Below are 25,622 nucleotides of genomic sequence, written 5' to 3'. Positions count from 1 at the left end.
ACACCTCTTACCTGTTATACCTGTTGAAAATCATTAACACTACCTGACACTTTCTACACATACTCCTAGATTCTATGCTTGTAGACAAGTATTTACATGACCTGTGTAGTACCTGCAGTCTACACCTCTTACCTCTTATACCTGTTGAGAAAATCATTAGCACTACCTGACACTCTCTACACATAGTCCCAGATTCCATGCTTGTAGACAAGTATATACATGACCTGTGTAGTACCTACAGTCTACACATCTTACCTGTTATACCTGTTGAGAAAATAATTGTTCACTACCTGACACTTTTTACACATACTCTCAGATTCCATGCTTCTAGACAAGTATATACATGACCTGTGTAGTACCTACAGTCTACACCTCTTACCTGTTATACCTGTTGAGAAAATAATTGTTAACACTACCTGACACTTTCTACACATACTGTCATATTCCATGCTTCTAGACAAGTATATACATGACCTGTGTAGTACCTACAGTCTACACCTCTTACCTGTTATACCTGTTGAGAAAATAATTGTTAACACTACCTGACACTTTCTACACATACTCCCAGATTCCATGCTTGTAGACAAGTATATATATGACCTGTGTAGTACCTACAGTCTACACCTCTTACCTGTTATACCTGTTGAGAAAATAAATGTTAACACTACCTGACACTTTCTACACATACCCTCAGATTCCATGCTTCCAGACAAGTATATACATGACCTGTGTAGTACCTACAGTCTACACCTCTTAACTGTTATACCTGTTGAGAAAATAATTGTTAACACTACCTGACACTTTCTACACATACTCTCATATTCCATGCTTGTAGACAAGTATATACATGACCTGTGTAGTAGCTACAGTCTACACCTCTTACCTGTTATACCTGTTGAGAAAATCATTAGCACTACCTGACACTTTCTACACATACTCCCAGATTCCATGCTTGTGGACAAGTATATACATGACCTGTGTAGTACCTACAGTCTACACCTCTTACCTGTTATACCTGTTGAGAAAATCATTAACACTACCTGACACTTTCTACACATACTCCTAGATTCTATGCTTGTAGACAAGTATATACATGACCTGTGTAGTACCTGCAGTCTACACCTCTTACCTCTTATACCTGTTGAGAAAATCATTAGCGCTACCTGACACTCTCTACACATAGTCCCAGATTCCATGCTTGTAGACAAGTATATACATGACCTGTGTAGTACCTACAGTCTACACATCTTACCTGTTATACCTGTTGAGAAAATAATTGTTCACTACCTGACACTTTTTACACATACTCTCAGATTCCATGCTTCTAGACAAGTATATACATGACCTGTGTAGTACCTACAGTCTACACCTCTTACCTGTTATACCTGTTGAGAAAATAATTGTTAACACTACCTGACACTTTCTACACATACTGTCATATTCCATGCTTCTAGACAAGTATATACATGACCTGTGTAGTACCTGCAGTCTACACCTCTTACCTGTTATACCTGTTGAGAAAATCATTAGCACTACCTGACACTCTCTACACATACTCCCAGATTCCATGCTTCTAGACAAGTATATACATGACCGGTGTAGTATCTACAGTCTACACCTCTTACCTGTTATACCTGTTGAGAAAATAATTGTTAACTCCACCTGACACTTTCTACACATACTCCCAGATTCCATGCTTGTAGACAAGTACATACATGACCTGTGTAGTACCTACAGTCTACACTTCTTACCTGTTATTCCTGTTGAGAAAATAATTAACACTACCTGACACTTTCTACACATACTCTCAGATTCCCTGCTTCTAGACAAGTATATACATGACCTGTGTAATACCTACAGTCTACACCTCTTACCTGCTATACCTGTTGAGAAAATAATTGTTAACACTACCTGACACTTTCTACACATACTCTCAGATTCCATGCTTGTAGACAAGTATATACATGACCTGTCTAGTACCTACAGTCTACACCTCTTACCTGTTATACCTGTTGAGAAAATCATTAACACTACCTGACACTTTCTACACATACTCCCAGATTCCATGCTTGTGGACAAGTATATACATGACCTGTGTAGTACCTACAGTCTACACCTCTTACCTGTTATACCTGTTGAGAAAATAATTGTTAACACTACCTGACACTTTCTACACATACTCTTAGATTCCATGCTTGTAGACAAGTATATACATGACCTGTGTAGTACCTACAGTCTACACCTCTTACCTGTTATACCTGTTGAGAAAATCATTAACACTACCTGACACTTTCTACACATACTCCTAGATTCTATGCTTGTAGACAAGTATATACATGACCTGTGTAGTACCTGCAGTCTACACCTCTTACCTCTTATACCTGTTGAGAAAATCATTAGCACTACCTGACACTCTCTACACATAGTCCCAGATTCCATGCTTGTAGACAAGTATATACATGACCTGTGTAGTACCTACAGTCTACACATCTTACCTGTTATACCTGTTGAGAAAATAATTGTTCACTACCTGACACTTTTACACATACTCAGATTCCATGCTTCTAGACAAGTATATACATGACCTGTGTACAGTCTACACCTCTTACCTGTTATACCTGTTGAGAAAATAATTGTTAACACTACCTGACACTTTCTACACATACTGTCATATTCCATGCTTCTAGACAAGTATATACATGACCTGTGTAGTACCTACAGTCTACACCTCTTACCTGTTATACCTGTTGAGAAAATAATTGTTAACACTACCTGACACTTTCTACACATACTCCCAGATTCCATGGACCTGTGTAGTACTTCTTACCTGTTATACCTGTTGAGAAAATAAATGTTAACACTACCTGACACTTTCTACACATACCCTCAGATTCCATGCTTCCAGACAAGTATATACATGACCTGTGTAGTACCTACAGTCTACACCTCTTAACTGTTATACCTGTTGAGAAAATAATTGTTAACACTACCTGACACTTTCTACACATACTCTCATATTCCATGCTTGTAGACAAGTATATACATGACCTGTGTAGTAGCTACAGTCTACACCTCTTACCTGTTATACCTGTTGAGAAAATCATTAGCACTACCTGACACTTTCTACACATACTCCCAGATTCCATGCTTGTGGACAAGTATATACATGACCGGTGTAGTATCTACAGTCTACACCTCTTACCTGTTATACCTGTTTAGAAAATAATTGTTAACTCCACCTGACACTTTCTACACATTCTGTCAGATTCCATGCTTCTAGACAAGTGTATAAATGACCTGTGTAGTACCTACAGTCTACACCTCTTACCTGTTATACCTGTTGAGAAAATAATTGTTAACACTACCTGACACTTTCTACAACTACTCTCAGATTCCATGCATCTAGACAAGTATATACATGACCTGTGTAGTACCTACAGTCTACACCTCTTACCTGTTATACCTGTTGAGAAAATAATTGTTAACACTACCTGACACTTTCTACACATACTCCCAGATTCCATGCTTGTAGACAAGTACATACATGACCCAGTCTACACTTCTTACCTGTTATACCTGTTGAGAAAATCATTAACACTACCTGACACTTTCTACACATACTCCCAGATTCCATGCTTGTGGACAAGTATATACATGACCTGTGTAGTACCTACAGTCTACACCTCTTACCTGTTATACCTGTTGAGAAAATAATTGTTAACACTACCTGACACTTTCTACACATACTCTTAGATTCCATGCTTGTAGACAAGTATATACATGACCTGTGTAGTACCTGCAGTCTACACCTCTTACCTCTTATACCTGTTGAGAAAATCATTATCACTACCTGACACTCTCTACACATACTCCCAGATTCCATGCTTCTAGACAAGTATATACATGACCTGTGTAGTATCTAGAGTCTACACCTCTTACCTGTTATACCTGTTTAGAAAATAATTGTTAACTCCACCTGACACTTTCTACACATTCTGTCCGGTTCCGTGCTTCTAGACAAGTATATAAATGACCTGTGTAGTACCTACAGTCTACACCTCTTACCTGTTATACCTGTTGAGAAAATAATTGTTAACACTACCTGACACTTTCTACACATACTCCCAGATTCCATGCTTGTAGACAAGTATATACATGACCTGTGTAGTACCTACAGTCTACACCTCTTACCTGTTATACCTGTTGAGAAAATAATTGTTAACACTACCTGACACTTTCTACACATACTCTCAGATTCCATGCTTCTAGACAAGTATATACATGACCTGTGTAATACCTGCAGTCTACACCTCTTACCTGTTATACCTGTTGAGAAAATAATTGTTAACACTACCTGACACTTTCTACACATACTCTCAGATTCCATGCTTGTAGACAAGTATATACATGACCTATGTAGTATCTACAGTCTACACCTCTTACCTGTTATACCTGTTGAGAAAATAATTGTTAACACTACCTGACACTTTCTACACATACTCTCAGATTCCATGCTTCTAGAAAAGTATATACATGACCTGTGTAGTACCTACAGTCTACACCTCTTACCTTTTATACCTGTTTATTTATTTATTTATTTATTTATTTATTGCAGTTGGTTTACCAGGATAGTCCATTGGGCCATAATGAACCCGTTTTCAATGGAGTCCTGGGGAGAAAAACTCCAAAACAAGCAGATATACATTCAACAGTTTACATTAACAATCTAGGTACAGAGAGTTATTGGTACTGTTTAGGCAGGAAAGAGCAAAACTTATCACATGTATAATAGCAGTCATAACAGTTATTACAATTAAGAAGTGACCTACAAGTAATAGAGACAAGTTAATAGAGATTAGAGAGCATAGATAGTAGGTACATAAAGTAGGATATGGTATAGAAGGAGATTTAGTAGAGTTAGTTATGTGGAGCATTCCCACTGTGTTGCTAGATGTAAGAAGAGAGACTTTTTGAAGGTGACGTGGTTAGAGGTGGTGCGAATAAGTGGTGGAAGGGAGTTCCATGCTTCTAGAGAAAATAATTGTTAACACTACCTGACGCTTTCTACACATACTCTCAGATTCCATGCTTCTAGACATGTATATACATGACCTGTGTAGTATCTACAGTCTACACCTCTTACCTGTTATACCTGTTGAGAAAATAATTGTTAACACTACCTGACACTTTCTACACATACTCCCAGATTCCATGCTTGTAGACAAGTATATACATGACCTGTGTAGTACCTACAGTCTACACCTCTTACCTGTTATACCTGTAGAGAAAATAATTGTTAACACTACCTGACACTTTCTACACATACTCTCAGATTCCATGCTTCAAGACAAGTATATACATGACCTGTGTAGTACCTACAGTCTACACCTCTTACATGTTATACCTGTTGAGAAAATAATTGTTAACACTACCTGACACTTTCTACACATACTCCCAGATTCCATGCTTGTAGACAAGTATATACATGACCTGTGTAGTACCTACAGTCTACACCTCTTACCTGTTATACCTGTTGAGAAAATCATTAACACTACCTGACACTTTCTACACATACTCCCAGATTCCATGCTTGCAGACAAGTATATACATGACCTGTGTAGTACCTACAGTCTACACCTCTTACCTGTTATACCTGTTGAGGAAATCATTAGCACTACCTGACACTTTCTCCACATACTCTCAGATTTCATGCTTCTAGCAAGTATATACATGACCTGTGTAGTATCTACAGTCTACACCTCTTACCTGTAATACCTGTTGAGAAAATAATTGTTAACACTACCTGACACTTTCTACACATACTCTCAGATTCCATGCTTCTAGACAAGTATATAAATGACCTGTGTAGTACCTACAGTCTACACCTCTTACCTGTTATACCTGTTGAGAAAATAATTGTTAACACTACCTGACACTTTCTACACATACTCCCAGATTCCATGCTTGTAGACAAGTATATACGTGACCTGTATAGTACCTACAGTCTACACCTCTTACCTGTTATACATGTTGAGAAAATAATTGTTAACACTACCTGACACTTTCTACACATACTCTCAGATTCCATGCTTCTAGATAAGTATATACATGACCTGTGTAGTACCTACAGTCTACACCTCTTACCTGTTATACCTGTTGAGAAAATAATTGTTAACACTACCTGACACTTTCTACACATAGTCTCAGATTCCATGCTTGTAGGCAAGTATATACATGACCTGTGTAGTACCTACAGTCTACACCTCTTACCTGTTATACCTGTTGAGAAAATCATTAACACTACCTGACACTTTCTACACATACTCCCAGATTCCATGCTTCTAGACAAGTAAATACATGACCTGTGTAGTATCTACAGTCTACACCTCGTACCTGTTATACCTGTTGAGAAAATCATTAACACTACCTGACACTTTCTACACATACTCCCAGATTCCATGCTTGTAGACAAGTATATACATGACCTATCTAGTACCTACAGTCTACACGTCTTACCTGTTATACCTGTTGAGAAAATCATTAACACAACCTGACACTTTCTACACATACTCCCAGATTCCATGCTTGTAGACAAGTATATACATGACCTGTGTAGTACCTACAGTCTACACCTCTTACCTGTTATACCTGTTGAGAAAATCATTAACACTACCTGACACTTTCTACACATACTCCTAGATTCCATGCTTGTAGACAAGTATATACATGACCTGTGTAGTACCTACAGTCTACACCTCTTACCTGTTATACCTGTTGAGAAAATCATTAACACTACCTGACACTTTCTACATATACTCCCAGATTCCATGCTTGTAGACAAGTATATATATGACCTGTGTAGTACCTACAGTCTACACCTCTTACCTGTTATACCTGTTGAGAAAATAATTAACACTACCTGACACTTTCTACACATACTCTCAGATTCCATGCTTCTAGACAAGTATATACATGACCTGTGTAATACCTACAGTCTACACCTCTTACCTGTTATACCTGTTGAGAAAATAATTTTTAACACTACCTGGCACTTTCTACACATACTCTCAGATTCCACGCTTGTAGACAATTATATACATGACCTGTGTAGTACCTACAGTCTACACCTCTTACCTGTTATACCTGTTGAGAAAATCATTAACACTACCTGACACTTTCTACATATACTCCCAGATTCCATGCTTGTAGACAAGTATATACATGACCTGTGTAGTACCTACAGTCTACACCTCTTACCTGTTATACCTGTTGAGAAAATCATTAACACTACCTGACACTTTCTACACATACTCCCAGATTCCATGCTTGTGGACAAGTATATGCATGACCTGTGTAGTACCTACAGTCTACACCTCTTACCTGTTATACATGTTGAGAAAATCATTGTTATCACTACCTGACACTTTCTACATATACTCTCAGATTCCATGCTTCTAGGCAAGTATATACATGACCTGTGTAGTACCTACAGTCTACACCTCTTACCTGTTATACCTGTTGAGAAAATAATTAACACTACCTGACACTTTCTACACATACTCCCAGATTCCATGCTTGTAGACAAGTATATACATGACCTGTGTAGTACCTACAGTCTACACCTCTTACCTGTTATACCTGTTGAGAAAATAATTAACACTACCTGACACTTTCTACACATACTCTCAGATTCCATGCTTCTAGACAAGTATATACATGACCTGTGTAATACCTACAGTCTACACCTCTTACCTGTTATACCTGTTGAGAAAATAATTTTTAACACTACCTGGCACTTTCTACACATACTCTCAGATTCCACGCTTGTAGACAATTATATACATGACCTGTGTAGTACCTACAGTCTACACCTCTTACCTGTTATACCTGTTGAGAAAATCATTAACACTACCTGACACTTTCTACATATACTCCCAGATTCCATGCTTGTAGACAAGTATATACATGACCTGTGTAGTACCTACAGTCTACACCTCTTACCTGTTATACCTGTTGAGAAAATCATTAACACTACCTGACACTTTCTACACATACTCCCAGATTCCATGCTTGTGGACAAGTATATGCATGACCTGTGTATTACCTACAGTCTACACCTCTTACCTGTTATACCTGTTTAGAAAATCATTAACACTACCTGACACTGTCTACACATACTCTCAGATTTCATGCTTCTAGCAAGTATATACATGACCTGTGTAGTATCTACAGTCTACACCTCTTACCTGTTATACCTGTTGAGAAAATCATTAACACTACCTGACACTTTCTACACATACTCCCAGATTCCATGCTTGTAGACAAGTATATACATGACCTGTGTAGTACCTACAGTCTACACCTCTTACCTGTTATACCTGTTTAGAAAATCATTAACACTACCTGACACTGTCTACACATACTCTCAGATTTCATGCTTCTAGCAAGTATATACATGACCTGTGTAGTATCTACAGTCTACACCTCTTACCTGTTATACCTGTTGAGAAAATCATTAACACTACCTGACACTTTCTACACATACTCCCAGATTCCATGCTTGTAGACAAGTATATACATGACCTGTGTAGTACCTACAGTCTACACCTCTTACCTGTTATACCTGTTTAGAAAATCATTAACACTACCTGACACTTTCTACACATACTCTCAGATTCCATGCTTCTAGACAAGTATATACATGACCTGTGTAATACCTACAGTCTACACCTCTTACCTGTTATACCTGTTGAGAAAATAATTTTTAACACTACCTGGCACTTTCTACACATACTCTCAGATTCCATGCTTGTAGACAATTATATACATGACCTGTGTAGTACCTACAGTCTACACCTCTTACCTGTTATACCTGTTGAGAAAATCATTAACACTACCTGACACTTTCTACATATACTCCCAGATTCCATGCTTGTAGACAAGTATATACATGACCTGTGTAGTACCTACAGTCTACACCTCTTACCTGTTATACCTGTTGAGAAAATCATTAACACTACCTGACACTTTCTACACATACTCCCAGATTCCATGCTTGTGGACAAGTATATGCATGACCTGTGTATTACCTACAGTCTACACCTCTTACCTGTTATACCTGTTGAGAAAATCATTGTTATCACTACCTGACACTTTCTACATATACTCTCTGATTCCATGCTTCTAGGCAAGTATATACATGACCTGTGTAGTACCTACAGTCTACACCTCTTACCTGTTATACCTGTTTAGAAAATCATTAACACTACCTGACACTGTCTACACATACTCTCAGATTTCATGCTTCTAGCAAGTATATACATGACCTGTGTAGTATCTACAGTCTACACCTCTTACCTGTTATACCTGTTGAGAAAATCATTAACACTACCTGACACTTTCTACACATACTCCCAGATTCCATGCTTGTAGACAAGTATATACATGACCTGTGTAGTACCTACAGTCTACACCTCTTACCTGTTATACCTGTTTAGAAAATCATTAACACTACCTGACACTGTCTACACATACTCTCAGATTTCATGCTTCTAGCAAGTATATACATGACCTGTGTAGTATCTACAGTCTACACCTCTCACCTGTTATACCTGTTGAGAAAATCATTAACACTACCTGACACTTTCTACACATACTCCCAGATTCCATGCTTGTAGACAAGTATATACATGATCTGTGTAGTACCTACAGTCTACACCTCTTACCTGTTATACCTGTTGAGAAAATAATTGTTAACACTACCTGACACTTTCTACACATACTCTCAGATTCCATGCTTCTAGACAAGTATATACATGACCTGTATAGTACCTACAGTCTACACCTCTTACCTTTTATACCTGTTGAGAAAATAATTGTTAACACTACCTGACACTTTCTACACATACTCCCAGATTCCATGCTTGTAGACAAGTATATACATGACCTGTGTAGTACCTACAGTCTACACCTCTTACCTGCTATAGCTGTGGAGAAAATCTTTGTTAACACTACCTGGCAAGTTCTAGACATACTCCCAGATTCCATGTTGCTATTATACAGATACCTAATAATCCATTATTGCACACACTCTTGTCAAGGAGTGACAGGATGCAGGTGTTAATGTGACATATATTGAGAATTTCTGTCATACACTTTGGGTGAGATGCTACAATGACAGGTTTGTTTCCATATACATTCTCTTTTTATGTTCAGGTCTGACTATCCATTATATGTCAGTATAAGCTGCCTACATTTCTTGGATCATTACCACTGATTTGTCAGGGGAACAGTTTACTGGACAGCAGATATGGGCTAGTTATCTGGACATGCTGGACAGGTCAGACAGTTGAGAGGTATGACTATACATACGGCTGACTACCTGAACATTCTGCCACAGTCTGTACAGTTGATGGTTATGATTATGCTTACAGCGTACTATCTGAACATTCTCGCAAACTCTGTACAGTTGTGGGGTATGATTATGCCTACAACTTACTACCATTCCTGTGCTTCGAACACTTGCTGTGTGTGGCAAAAATATTACAGTTGACATCACAGTACACTGTGCAATCAGGGAATTTGTGTAAAGCATCCTAATGGTTTCTGTCTTAGTCTCCCTCAGTTGTTCTATATGACTGACCTCTTGGGACTTCCAACATTGTTATACTGGACTTCCTACACATTTTAACTGTGTTCAACAGTGTGGGAACACTGCTTAATACAACAGTACTATTTATATAATGCAACACTACAACAACATATGAAAGCAAGATGTACACAAGCACTCCAGGGGTATATTATTAGTTACAAGATATTACACCTTTATTTCCACGCAACCTATATGACAGTCTTCCTGCCATATTGACTGGTTTATTCAGTACATCCCATACACAATACACTTCTTTACTGGTGCAACAATTTCCAGAACTGTTATATTTATTTGTTATGACAGTAAATGCAGGAACCTGCCTTGCGACACAGCCTTTGCAGCCAAGCAGCATGGGCTTGCTGGTTCACAGCCCGCTCATCTGCAGCTGTCAGAGAAATACAGTGATCAGCCATCTGCCTTGCTTCTTGGATCCACTGGTCCAAGAGATTACCCCTCCATCACTTCAGGTCAGCATGATGATGCCTGATTTACTCACCAGTCCGGGGGATACCAGTGGCACTGGTGAGGTCACGGGCGAGACTGTCCCAGGCCTCCACTTTATACTGAGAGCCCTGGTACTGGGCCTGCAGTAGTCTCTCCTCATGGTGTTTTACCAGGAGCCATACCATGAATCTGGACTCCTGGGTGCCCCAGCAGTGCACTCTAAATCGAGTGCCTTCCCCAACACCAGACATTCTGCCTACAGAAGGGAGCTGCAACCAGGTATGGGAATTATTGGCACCTGTGGGATTTAAATACACCAGATTTCCCACACTTTTCCATGATTGGATGGTTTTGAGAAGGCTAAGCTATGGGCACACCTGCTTACCTAATGTTGGCATTGCTTAAAGGGGCATATCACTGGGCAGATTGAGTTAGCTGGCCTAGACATTGCTTACCCCAACTAAGCTGAGCTGTGCAATGCTTAATGTTGCTTAATATTTAGTTTGCATTATATTTTCCTTTTGGCATTGATGTATTATTTGTTACATGTTATATATGTGTCTGGTATCCGTGATTCATGTGTACATACACTGTATGGGGTCCTGGGGACTTCAACTCTTTATTACAATAACACCTCACATCTGGCCTTACTGCAGTACTCCAGTTCACATATTTATGTTATGTAGCAGGTTATACAACATCACACTGTACATAAGTTCCTTTCACATGCTCAGTTTGATTTCCTATGGTGAGGATTTGTTTGTTGAAACCTCAATCTTGTGTACTGCTATGATGGCTTAGTAGTTAAATACTGTGACTGTAGTGTACAGGATCTTGGGTTCAAGTCTTGCAGAGACTGTTTATTTTGTTGCTGGGCAGAACACGGGCCGTTGGATACAGAGTGGTTAAGGCACTTTAAAGCAGTCATAGGCGAGTTTGCGCTGAGCTAAGCAGTACTTACTTCTGGTTACAGTTTCTTACACTCAGCTTCTACTTTGCTTAATCTGTGTAGGCAATGCTTACCCCCATGCAAACGCACTTAAACACGCTTATTAGTGCTTATATATGCTTACTACTGCTTATTTGTGCTTAACCCTGCTTACTAGTGCCTTATTCATTATGACACTGACACTTCACATGTGCATTTAATGCAGTACTCCAGTTCACATTTAAATGTTATTTAGTAGGTTATACAGCAGAAAAATGTTCATATACAGATTTCACATGGAAAATGGAATGTGCTGTAGTGGGACTCGAACCGGTAATGTCTGCTCATAAGGCAAGTGCTCTGCCTACTACCCTATTGCTATACTGTTTGATTTACATATCTCTTCCTTGTTATCCTCTTCAGCCATTTAAGCTGCATTAACAGTAGCTAAGCGATGGGCACACCCGCGCACCTACGGTTAGCTTTAATCCGATTTTTAACAAAAATTAAAGGGTTTCTTCTTTTAATTTATATGTCCTGTTGCTGTTGTATACATGGAGGACTGTTGGTGGTGTTATGAGGACACCTATGAGCAATCTCACTCATTTCTTAACAGCTTCTGCTGTTCTACATTGCAGGGGCATGTTTATTCTAAGAGCTCTGCTCTCAGACATGCTCCCTGCACTCGTACATGCTCCATGTAAGACTAGGAGCTTGGGCAGCATGCCTTCATTATTATGCATGGTGTGCTGCTGTCCTGCTCCTACATGGGCGCTTCCGTGCAGGACAAGGCTAGTCCTGCATGGAAGGTTAGTGAATCCGAGGGAGAGTGATTCAGAAACTTATAAAATTAGTGCACTGGGCTGTGTTGATTAATAGTCTGAACACTGGATTTTTCCAGTGTAAGTGAGTTTCACTCACATTATGATGTTAGGAGTAGTATCAATATTAGCAGAACAGCATGTGTTAATGGCCACATTTGGAGCTAGTGTCCAAAAAGGTGAGTATTGTCACCCACTGCATCATGGATTGGCCCACCAGTGGCTAAAATACCATCTCCTCAATGATGGATGTCATCAGCCAATACTGTATAGACAGAGACATCATATAGGAGTTAGTAGATGTATGCTGTCGTTACATGAAATCAAGGGGGATGCATGGATTATATCTCCTACTGGACATGAAGGCTTATGCAGCAATAACCATCCTTGTTATTAAGACTTTTCAGCATTTTAACAGTAGACATATTAGGAGTTTCACAGGCATTAACCCTGCAAATCCTACACCATTCATCGACATTATGCTCTACCATGTGAAGGAATGTATTTAATTTCAACAAATAGCAGATGAGAGAATCATAAATTGTGTTGACATTCAAACACATAATCCATTAACTAGACATTCTGGTGACCACTAATCACATCTACATTGCTATCAGTCAGGGCTTGTACTTCATCTTCTACTAGATGGCATGCAGTAAACAGGTTTGTAAGGTATCCAGGCCCTTCCCATAATTCTTGCAACTGGCACACTTGCAATTTCATACCAGTGATTTGTGCAGTGTGACTTTGCACAAGGTTATCCAATTCACATGTGGAAACATTGCCACCCACAGAGTCTTTGGTGTACTGGTCCCATGTATTCAGGCAGCAAACCACTCACAATGGTGGCACACTTGAGTCAAATATTTGTAGTCTGTTCCATGTTACACAATATAGTGTTACAACAGTAGTTGCATCATGGAATAACTGCAACACTGTTGTAGCAGTAAGGGAAAGTTGGGTGAGGAGTTGGAGGAATCAACTGCAGTGATACCCCATACAAGGCAGAGGTAGGTACAATACACTGTGGCACTGGCTAGGAGGCAGTGATTGGTGCACAAGTATGGGTGGAGACAAGGAAAACTTAGAATGAAACTGATGCATTTATTAACACACCATGCCTATACAGTACATTGCAATGACTGACCATGCTATCCATTTGACATTACAATGCACACACAAGCCATAGGGGTTGGCAGGATACTGTCATCATCGGTTGCACAGATGGGGGACACAGTGGCAGTGGATAGCAATGCTAACCAAGGTGGAAGTGTCATTGGTGATAGATTTGGTTCCCATGCACATGGTTAGGAGTCTGAGGGGGTTCTGTGATCAGTGGGCTTCCATGGGTTGAACACTGGTTAGATGTTTCATGTGGCTCTGTAGTGTAAAGACTGGAGACATCCTGTCCAAAATATGGTTTACCATGTTGGAAGCATACACAGGAATATCACTGTGGTCCACACATGTTATAGTAGAATGTCAGCGTCCTCAACTCCAGCTGGTATGGTGATCTTTTGGTGGAACAGAAGTGCATTGGCCACAACTATGAGTGCGTCCTTGTCCAGGGGTGAAGACAGCCATGGACAATGGTGGACAGTGAAGCTGTCTTCAGAATGGTGTATGGCATCTGTGTAACCATGCTATGCATCACCTTTCCCTAACATAACCACAGCATGTACGTGCCTGCATCCTCATGACCACTTACTGAGCCACCATTGCTCCCAACAGGGATGTCTGCTTCAAGCCCCTAAACATCACATCACTCTGCATACATTGCAGGATTTTGCAGAGTCACTGAGGCAGATGCACTTTGGCATGTAGGTCATGCACCACACTCAAGTGCCTGGATAAATGACATGTACATCTAGTGATTGATACCAAAAATGAACCTAGGTCTGGGAATGCCTTGGAGGCATGGCAGTGAAAGCAATCTACATGCCTCTCCCTATAGCAGGTGCATGCACCTCAGAGGCCATTAACCCACTGAAGTCATCTGTGGTGGTGGCACCTGTATAACTTGGATGGGGCCTACATGGAAAGGAGGTCCAACACTATTTACATGGTATACTTCATGTTTATCTCATCCCTCCATCATCATCATCAGCTCAGCTGTGCACAGTGTAGGTGTATGCACCACAGTTAACATTGCTGACAATACCACTGTGCCATTAGACTGTGCTCGCTCTCTCTCTCTATATGTGTAAATAATATATATATTTATATACATATATCTATATATATATATATATATATATATATATATATATATATATGTGTGTGTGTGTGTGTGTGTATATATATATATATATATATATATATATATATATATATATATATATAGAGAGAGAGAGAGAGAGAGAGAGTTACCTATCAAAATATCGAATGGTCACAACATATAAACTCAAAAGATCAAGACCATAACATCTAAACCTCAAAACATCTAAAAGTCATAACATTGAATCGCAAAACATCGAAAACTACAAAGCAACTATAAATAACATTCCACACACTGTTTACTACATTTCTACAGGGGGGCAAGTGCCCCTGCACCCCCCACACCCCCCCGTAAATTAAATATACCAACTCTGAGATCACACTATAGTGTGGTTAGGAAATTAACCTTTTCCTCCACTGTAGTGCAATTTTGGAGTTGGTATATTTAATTTACGAGGGGGGTGGGGGGGTGCAGGATGTATGGGGGATTCATTTTCAGTGTATTAGCATGACCAAAAGTTTATAATGGCAACTTTAAAAGGGAATTGAATAAACTTGAGTACAGGGTGATAATTAATTATCATACATTAAGTCCCATGGGAATGAATTTAGATAGTGGCATAATTTTGTAAAAATTAAGGCAATAGGACCAAAGAATAAGTATAGTAATATTAAAATTAAAATTAGACTTAAATTTAAAAATCAAAATCAATTTATGATATAAGTAATAATTTAAACAGCTATTTTTAGATAATATAAATTCATGGTTTTGGTCAATTGATAGGCCAAGATGGATTTTTTCATGAGTGTATTAATTTATAGGATTATGGCAAGGGTGTTTATGATATGAAACAAAATAAAATACATTTAAAGTTGCTTTTTTATATATGTACACATGAATTAATTTTTTTATGTACTTGTACACATGAATTATCTATTTATGCTTAAAATATAGATGTGATTGTTTTTCATTTCATTCTGAAGTATATATACTGTTTTTTCCCCTTTTTCAAAGTGTTTTGGATTTGCACTATGTGGTTGCACTTTAACGGAAATCAGCTAATTGTGATTACTAGATATGTAACTGATTTTTTTATTAAATAATTAATTAATTGAATGTATTTGCTTGTAATGTTTGGTATAAGGAAGTGAATTTTTGTAGTAAACTGTTCCATTGAAAGTGAAAGGCCGAGGTACCATAACGTGAAATAAAAGTTTACAGCATTTCCTTGCATTGTTATTTCCATGGTGGTGTGCTTTTGATGCTTTTCTAGGATATTGGAGCCCCTGGTGGGACAATGGATTAGTTGATCTAGGGTGTCAGAATTTATGAATTCCAAGAACCATTGGGAAAAGGTGTTGGTACACGAGTAGTTTTCCCAATTAATGGCAGAGTAGTTGAAATCACCCAGTATTAGGGTGTTTGGTTGTATCTTAATATTTTCCAGTATGTTTAGAAAGGTATAGTGAACATCTTGGGGCATGGTGGGGGATCTGTAGTAAGCTACAATTTGGATTGCAGTCTTACCTAGTGTCAGTTACACCTGGAGAATTTCAGATGCATTGTGTTGGGCAACTAGCCTGGAGGTGTGAATATCCTTGGTGAATATGGACACTCCTCCAGCTTTAGTGTTTTGGTCTTGGTTTGGTGGCCAAAATGTGTGGTAAGAGTTGTAGCCTGGTATTGCAGGGGATGCCCTATGGAGTCTTGAACTAGGTCTCAGTTACTGCACAGATATCAATGTTCTCCATTTTTAGGAGTGCCTCGAGAGAGAGTGCATTTTGAGGTTTAGACTTCTAGCATTGAGTAGCATTACCTTCAGATTTTGCATGCTTGTATCTGTTACAGTGGTGGTTTTGTCCTTTGAACATTGCCTAAAAAAGGCACAATGGGGGTGGCAAGAACTTTAGCCAGTAATCTGAATCCCAGGGGTGCACACAGACTGCTATATGTCATTTTTCTACATATGTTATGAAAACATATGTACCAGTAAAAGACAAAATAAGTTCTGCTCCTCTATAAGACACTTCTGTGATGGTTGTCAATCTCTAAGTTATCAGTCTGTCTTTAGCAGTTCCCTGCACCTTGGTCTTGGCATTTAGTAACATATCCATAAACCTGTGATGCACTTGTACAATTGTCCTACCAAGGCCACATACTGCACTAATATCTAGTATTAGTCCATGCTTCATCTGGTCAAGGAAGGCTTGGTCTGATTTACCATTCTCAATGATATGCTTTCCAAGTGTGGGTAGGGCTTTTAGTAACTCATCAGTTTCTGATGTGCTGAATGTTTCCATTCATTGCTTTTCATTCATGACCTTGCCAAGACATGTACAGCTATAGGTTACACATGTGGAGTTTTTAATTTCTTCAAGTGTTTTGGGTTTCTAGTACCATGATGGGAATGGACCCCATTCCTAAGTCAAAGTATGATTAAAGTTCATGAAATTAGTATTGTTTCACTCTTTTATGTCAGCCAAAAGTGTTCTTGATAGCACCCGCAATGTGCCCAATAATGACTCCTTCTGCAATTCGTACAGTGTTACATGAATTGGTAACATACCTAAATACGATTGTAAATTCTTTTTATAAGACCAGTTGCTCCGACTACTATTGGAACTGTCTGGGTATCTTTCTTCCACATGGCTCTCATTTCTGCCTACAGATCCAAGTGTTTTATGACTTTGTGTCTCTCTGTATGCAAGACACTGTAGTCACTGGTGTGGCGATTTCAATGATCAATGCTACTTTTGTCTTCTTTTCTTGGACCACTATATCTGGTTTTCTAGCATCTATCTTTTGAACTGTTGTTGTTGGGTGATCTCATATGATATAAACTTCATCATTTTCTATAATTCTTTGTGGCTCATGTTTCCAGTGTTTTTCAGCCACTTCAATACCATAATGTTAGCACGATCTCCAGTGTAACAGTCTTGCCACATTATTATGCCTTTCAGTATACAGTCCCTCTGCCATTAGTGCATTGCAACCAGCAACAAGGTGTGTGATTGTTTCCAATTCAATTTTACAAAACCTACATATGTCTATTTCTCCCACATGTTCAATGGACTTTGTAAACCAACGTGTACGTAGCCCACTATCTTGGGCTGCCAATATTAAGCTTTCATTTCTTGATGTGAATTCACCTCTCCTTAACCATTACTGCATTCTTTCTTGATCAACATGAGACTCTTCCAGAAGTTTTCTATACTTGCAACTATATTTATGTTTTTTCCACATTTCTTTCCTACTCATCTGGTCCTTCACCTTATATTCTTTCTTTTGTTTTTTAGCACATTCAGTTGCTGCCTGGTTTTTATCTACTTCTGGTTTGATTTCTATTCCTGCTTGACGTCGATATGCTTCTGCTAAATTAAGCAGAGATGTCATCTTAGATTTATTCTCCTCATGTTTCAAAATGTTCATTACATTTGGATATTGTGAGTACAGTAGATATATGTGGAGTCCCACGACTGCAGATCTATACATGTTCATAGGTTCATACTAGGCTATCTGCCCTAGGGCATTTATAAGCCTAGCCAGAGTGTTTGTGGCTTCCGCCACCCCCTGGAATGATAATACTGTGCCCATTTAGGGTTTAGTTTACTGTGCCTCTGTCTAGAAGTGACACAGAGATGACCCCAGGGGTAAACCTATGATCTCCCATCCACTCGTCAAGATTTCTCTTGAAGAGAGTCAGTGAGGGGCTCTGCCTAACATGGACTGGGATTCTGTTCCAGAGTGTAGGGAGCCTCTGGGTTATGAATCTGTCCCTCCAGCATGTCCTATTTATTTCTGTGTTGAGGTTCAAGTCTCTCGCTCTCGTGGCACTGGTGGATTTGGATTTTTTTAGGTGGAGCATGTCCATTAATTCTGGATTGGACATGGCCTTGTACGTCAGGCATAGATCACCTCTGAGTAGGTGGTATGCGACTGAATAGAGCTGGAGTTTCTTCAATCTGGCAGCATATGACATATGTTTGAGTCCCTTGATCCTCTTGGTGAGGTACTTCTGGGGTCTTTCCAACTGCTGCAGGTGCCGGGTAAGGTACATACCAAATGGGGCATTGTACTCAATCATGGGTCTGATAAGGGAAGAGTATAGGGGCACAATGACCTCTCTTGATCTAGATATGAATCCTTTCATGATAAGGTGGGCAATATAGAAGGTCTTCCTAACCACCTTGGCAATGTGGGTGTCAAATGAGAGGTCACTGTCAACTTGGGTCCCTAGGTCCCTGATTACTTCTTCCGTAATTAATGGATTACCACCTATGTGGTAATTTGTGGGTACTTTGTTTTTCCCAAAGGGTATAACTATACATTTTTTGGCGTTCAGTTTAAGGCCATGGCTCTGGCACCAGTTATCCATTTCTGCGAGGCCTTTCTAAAGGATTCTAGTGTCCGCTGGAGTATCGATTATGGCGCCCAGCTTGCAGTCATCTGCGAACTTTGTCAGCCACAATCCTCCTATGTTTACTTGTACTTCTGAGAAATAAATGCCGAACAAGAGGGGTCCCAGGACCGAGCCCTGTGGGACACCACTTGTAACTGGCTTAGAGTCTGACATGGCTCCAGCAATTCTGACCTTGTGGGTTCTGTCCTTTAGCCAGTTTGCAACCCATCTTATGACATATGGGTTTACATTTAAGCTGGTGAGCTTGTCTATGATGCCCGAGTGGGGTATTGTGTCGAAGGCTTTTGCAAGGTCAAGGTAGGCTGTGTGAACTGCCTTACCCTCATCAATGGCCTTAGTGACTGTTTCAAAAAAGTCGACTAAGTTCATAAGGCAGGATCTGCCCTTAACAAAGCCGAATTGGGTAGGATCAAGTATCTGTAGGTTACCAATGTCTTTGTTTATGAGTTCCATAATGATCCTCTCCATAGCTTTGCAGACCAGGCTCGTCAAGCTTATGGGGCGGTAATTTCCAGGGTCTGTAGAAGCACCTCCTTTGTGGAGTGGAACCACTGTTGCTGTACGCCATTCTTTGGGTACGTATCCTGTAGTAAGGCTAAGATTAAACAGCAGCCTTATGTGCGAGTTTAGTTCCTCTTGGAGTTCATGTAGCATGCAACCTGGGACACCGTCTGGTCCCATTGATGCTGTGTTTTTAGCTTTGGAGAGGGCAGCTCTCACCTGAACATCTGTGATGTCAGGGAGGCTACATTCAGCTGGGATAGATATTTCTCCTTTTGGGGGGGGGATTTGCACTGAACCTGTCTGCCAGTATGTTGGCAATATCTGTGGGTTCAGTGTATTTTTTGTCATTTTGAACGAACTCTGAGCATATCTGGGAGTTTCCACCCAGGTTTCTAACATAACTAAAGAAGGCCTTGTGATTATCTTTAGTGTCTTTTGTGATTTTTCTCTCAAAGTTGGCCTTGGATGATTTTATGAGTGATCGTAGTTTTTTGCTAGTACTGATCAGAGATGCCTTCCCTTTTTGGGATTTTGCTCTGTCCTGTAGTAGCTTCCTCCTCCTGTTGTAAAGCTTGTTTATGGCTGGGGTCCACCAGACAGGATGCCTGCCTTTGGGGGAAAGGGTCTTGGTTTTATTTGGGATTGCATGATCCATGCATTCTTGAAGGTGTCCGTAGAAGGCGTTTATAAAGGATTCAGTGGTGTGGGCTGTGGTTTCCACTGGCCCAGGGGCCTTGAAGGATACCACTTCAGTCTTAAGAAGTGTGAAGTCAGCTTTTGAGAAGTTCCTCACTGTGGTCTTTTGTGCTGGGGGTGGGGACGGGATGTGGATTTCCAGTGAGATTAGTTTATGGTCTGATCTCACCAGTGAGGGGTATGCTTCCGGTGTGGAGCATTGTGTCCCCATGTTTGTGATGAACAGATCTAGTATATTATCTCCTCTTGTGAGAGTGGTGACTAGTTGTTCCATCACATTTGAGTTTATGAACTCTAGGAACCTTTGGACTAGAGTGTTGGGGCTTGAGTAATGCTCCCAGTCTATGTTTGGGTAGTTGAAGTATCCCAATATGATGGTATTTGGAGAGACATTCATACTCTCCAGTGTCTTCAGGAAGGCTGAGTGGGGTTCCTGAGTTTGAGAGGGTGGTCTGTAGCATGCTACAAACTGTAGGGCAGTTTTGCCTATGGTTAGTTGCACATGGATGGTCTCCGATGCTTCGTGCGTTGCCACTATCCTGGAGGTGCGGGTGTCTTTGATGAATATGGACACCCCCCCCCTTTGTGGTTCGGTCCAAGTTTTGGGGCCGAAAAGCATGATATGAGTTATAACCTGGTAGTGCTGGGGTGCTCTCAGGAGCCTTGAACCAGGTTTCAGTCACTGCACAGACATCGATGCTCTCCATACTGAGGAGGGCTTCGAGAGCCTGCATTTTGAGGTTTAGACTTCTGGCGTTGAGCAGCATTACCCTTAGTTTTTTTCCACTTGTGTTTTCTAGGGAGGTGGGTTTGTTTTTTGAGCCTTGCCTAAAAAAGGCACTATGGGGGTGGCAAGAGCCTTTGCCAATATCCGGAAGCCTAGGGGTGACAGGTGCAAGCCATCCCTTGCGAAGCAGCGTGGCTTGTCAAGCATGTCATCCCAAGCAGACAGACATTGGATCCCCCTAGAATGACACCAGTAATTGAGCCAATTATTAAAGCTGATCATTTTATCTTTGTACTGTGGCATCATTCTTGGTGAGGGTAAGATGCTGCTCAGGGTCAGGGTCATACCAGCCTGGGCTACATAATCAGAGAACTCCTCTATGTCTCTTTTCATGTAGTCCAGGGAGGTACGTCTCAGGTCATTCACGCCGGCATGGACAATGACTGAGTCATATTTGTACCTGCTTTGGAGTGACCTGAGTGCTTGTGTTATGTGGCGGATTCTGGCGCCCGACAGGCAGCTTACTGTAACCTTTTCCTTATTCAGTCTGGTGAGTGGGACGTCAGTGTGTCTGACTATAGAGTCACCTATTACAAGTGTATCAGGCATGTTGTTAGGCCTTAAGGGCCGTGACTGTTTGGCACACTGACTTTGAGAAGTATGTGTTGCATGTGCTATGTTTTGAGGTAGTGGTTTCTTGGATGTCTGCTTTGGAGGCCTCTGTTGTTTTGGTAGATTTTTAATTAAAGCCTCCGAGTATGTCTTTGTGGGTTTATGTGTTTGGTTTGCAGTTGTGTTTGGTCTATGTGAGACTGGGTTTGTGGTGTGTGTGGTTATCTTCTCCTCCTGACTGGTCTTGCCAGTACTGAGTCGTGAGAGCTCAGCCTCCAGTTTGGCTATATAGTTGCATCTCTCACATATATTTGTATTTGTTGGGAGGAGGAGTGGGTTGTCTGTGTACATGAGGCAGTTATAACATTGCCTCAAGATTCCCAGATTCAACAACTGAACTGGAGAGGACACCAGTAATTGACCTCTCGACATGCTAGAATAGTGTAAGGGATTGCTGAGTACTGAGTCAGAAAGGACCTAAAGGGAAATGGGTACTCAAGGGGACTGTAGGTGGATGTAGTGCTTTCTTTTGTTCAAGAGTGCTTTACCTGTGTAAAAATGCTTTAGGAGCAATTTCAAGGAGGCCCATCCCTCCTACAGAATGGAGAATATATAATCTTGGTATACACTGATTTTTATAAATCATTTGGTGAGCATGAAGCATCCTTCTTGTTTTAATATCCAATCTATCCAACACTTTTTGGGGCCAGTCAATCACTCCAAAACTATAAGTTAGGACAGGAAGAGTAAAACTGATTTATGGCTTGGATAGATTTCAATGCTGTTTTCAGGATTAATTTAAGTCTTCTAAAGTACTCCTTACTGAGCTTTATTTACATTTGTTCATGTTTTATTGATGATCCTTCATCAGTTCCCAAGTATTTATACACTCCCTCTTGCTCAAGTTCTTTTATATCACATTCTTGTCCCAAACTGATGTTTTCCTGGTGCTGCAGTTTTCCTTTTTTAAAGGTTGCTTTTGCACATTTATCAAGACCAAATGACATTCCAATATCATCTGAAAATGTTTTGACAACCTCCAGATGTGCTTTCAGTTCCTCATCTGATGAGCTATACAGTTTTAAAACATCGACAAAGAGAAGATGAGAATTCATTAGACTTTGTTGTTTTCTAGAAGTCAAATTGTAGCCATGGCCTAAGCTGTTAAGTAAACAACTTAATGGATTAATGCAAGGCAGAATAGCAATGGTGACAGAGTCACCCTGGAATATCCCCCTTTGAATTTTTATCCCTGGGATAATAATCTGTCCTTTATCATGGCTTAATTGCAAAGTGGTCTGCCATTGTTTCATGGTTACTGTAATGTAGTCAATCAGTGTAGGGTGTATCTTATACATTTTTAAGCACTCGTTTATCCTTGAATGTGGGATACTATCAAATGCTTTTTTGTAGTCAGTCCATGCCATACTTAGATTCTTCCCCTTCTTACAGTTCTCCACTATAACCTTGTTTAACAACAAATGATCCTTTGTTCCATATGACTTTCTTTTATTGCCCTTTTGTTCTACTGCCATAATTGAATTTTCTTCTAAATGGCTATAAACTCTGTCTGCGTCAATTCCCGTGTATAGTTTATGTGTCGTTGGAAGACAAGTTATTGGTCTATAATTTTTAGGGTAGCTTCCAGGTTCACTCTTAAGTAAGAGCATTGTATTTCCTGTTGTTAACCTTGCAGTGTGTGTTTTGGGTGCGCATATAAATAGTTCTTACTCCTGGCTAATCCTCGTGCAAAGAAGTTAATACTTTAAGCCAAAAGTTAGGTACTGCATCTGGGCTGGGGTTTTCCAGTTAGAGGCTTTTTTCAACTTTGTTTCAATCTCTCTAGTTGTTATTTCATCCCATTTCATATCCTGTACCTTTAAACTTCATATTCTTTCTTTTACTTCTTCTATCCATTTATTATCTTTATTATGTTCCACAGGATCTTCATAGATACTTCTCCAAAATGTATCTACTTCCTCTTTTTTTGGCGGTCTTTCAATTCCTTTTACCTTATTTCCCAATCCTCTATAAAACTTTTTTGGGTCATCAATAAATTGCTTATTTTGTGTTTTTCCCTTATATTTATCTTTGTATCTTCTAAGTCTTTCCACTTGTTTTGAAATTTTTAGTTTATCTCCAATAGTGCATAATAGATCGGGTCTATATTAAAAGCATGAAGGTGTACTTACCCGAATACCTAAATGCCGACACGTCTTCATCGAACCGCGAAAACATCGATCGTCCTGAAGCGTGAAATCCAAAACGTCGAATCGTCATGGTTGGCCTTTCTGCAGTATAGTAAGGTAGGGTTAGGGTGCGGGTTAAGGTAAGTGCATAGATGGTAATGTATGTGAGATTTAGTGTAGGGTTAGAAGTAGGGTTTTGTTAAGTGTATGTGTGTGGATTATTTAGTTTATTTGGGTATAGCTTCTTAAGGTAAGTGTGTGATAGTTACGGATCTTAGGGTTAGGGTGCGGGTTAAGGTAAGTGCATGCATGGTGGTATATGCAAGATTTAGTGTAGGATTAGAAGTAGGGTTTAGTTTAGGGTTAGAAGTAGGGTTTTGGTTAGTGTATGTATGTGGTTTATTTAGTTTGTTTGGGTAGGTAGTATGTGGCAGGCGGTGGGGTGGGACAAGTATGACAGTTCGAGTTTTTGAATTTCACTGTTTTGGGCGTTTGGTGTATTTGCGGTTCACGGAATATGTGTCAGCGTTTAGGTATTCAGGTAAGTAAACCTTCGTGCTTTTAATATAGACCCTGATAGATCCTGATTTGTTCTAATACTGTGCATTGCTTTTATCACATCTATCTTTTCTTAGTATTTTTGTTGATCTATTCCCTCTTCTCTAATCTTCTAACAATGACACTTCTTGTCTTAGCTGCTTTATAGTTTTCTCTATTCAATATTTCCATGATGGTATTCGCTTTCGCCCCCCTATTTTTCCTCACTACTCTGTGTTCCTGTGGTAGAATTTTATCAGTTATTAATTTAGCTGCACATTAATATATCCTGTTTACTTCTGTTATATCTCATGGGTCTCTATGGACAGTCCTAATTTCTGTGTTCATTTGTTTTGTCAAGCTTCTGACTTTTGGGGTTTTATTAACCTTCTGCAGTCTTTTCCTCTCACTGATCTTGATGTAGCTGTCTTTGTCTGTTAAATCAAGCAACTCTTCTCTTAATTCATTTTCTTCCATATTGAGGGCACATCCCTTGTTTTCCGTTTCCTGCGGGCATTCTATAGAAAGTTCTATAGCATCTTCCTGTGGCACATTCTCTTCAATTTCATCCTGTGTAATCTGTTGTTCTGTCATATGGGAACTCACATGTGGAGCAGTGTGTGTGTATACATCACCATCCATGCCACTAGACAGCTGCCTCAGTACTGTTTCCAAGCCCCTAGAGTTGCCACAGTGCTGTGTGCTACTGTGCTCTCAACACTCTGGCACAGTGCCATAGTGTGGCAGCAATGCGCACTTTAACAATGCTTGCTGACTATCAGAACTGTAATGTCAGTATAGTCTGTGCCCAATGTAATGGAGACCCCATAACATGTCTTGTGGTCTATGTGTATATCGTACTCTGTTGTGAACTC

The sequence above is a fragment of the Protopterus annectens genome, chromosome 12.part0 (genome assembly GCF_019279795.1).
Source record: "Protopterus annectens isolate FY-2018-M chromosome 12.part0, PAN1.0, whole genome shotgun sequence".
Classification (NCBI taxonomy): Eukaryota; Metazoa; Chordata; order Ceratodontiformes; family Protopteridae; genus Protopterus; species Protopterus annectens.
Note: the sequence above shows the minus strand (reverse complement) of the source record.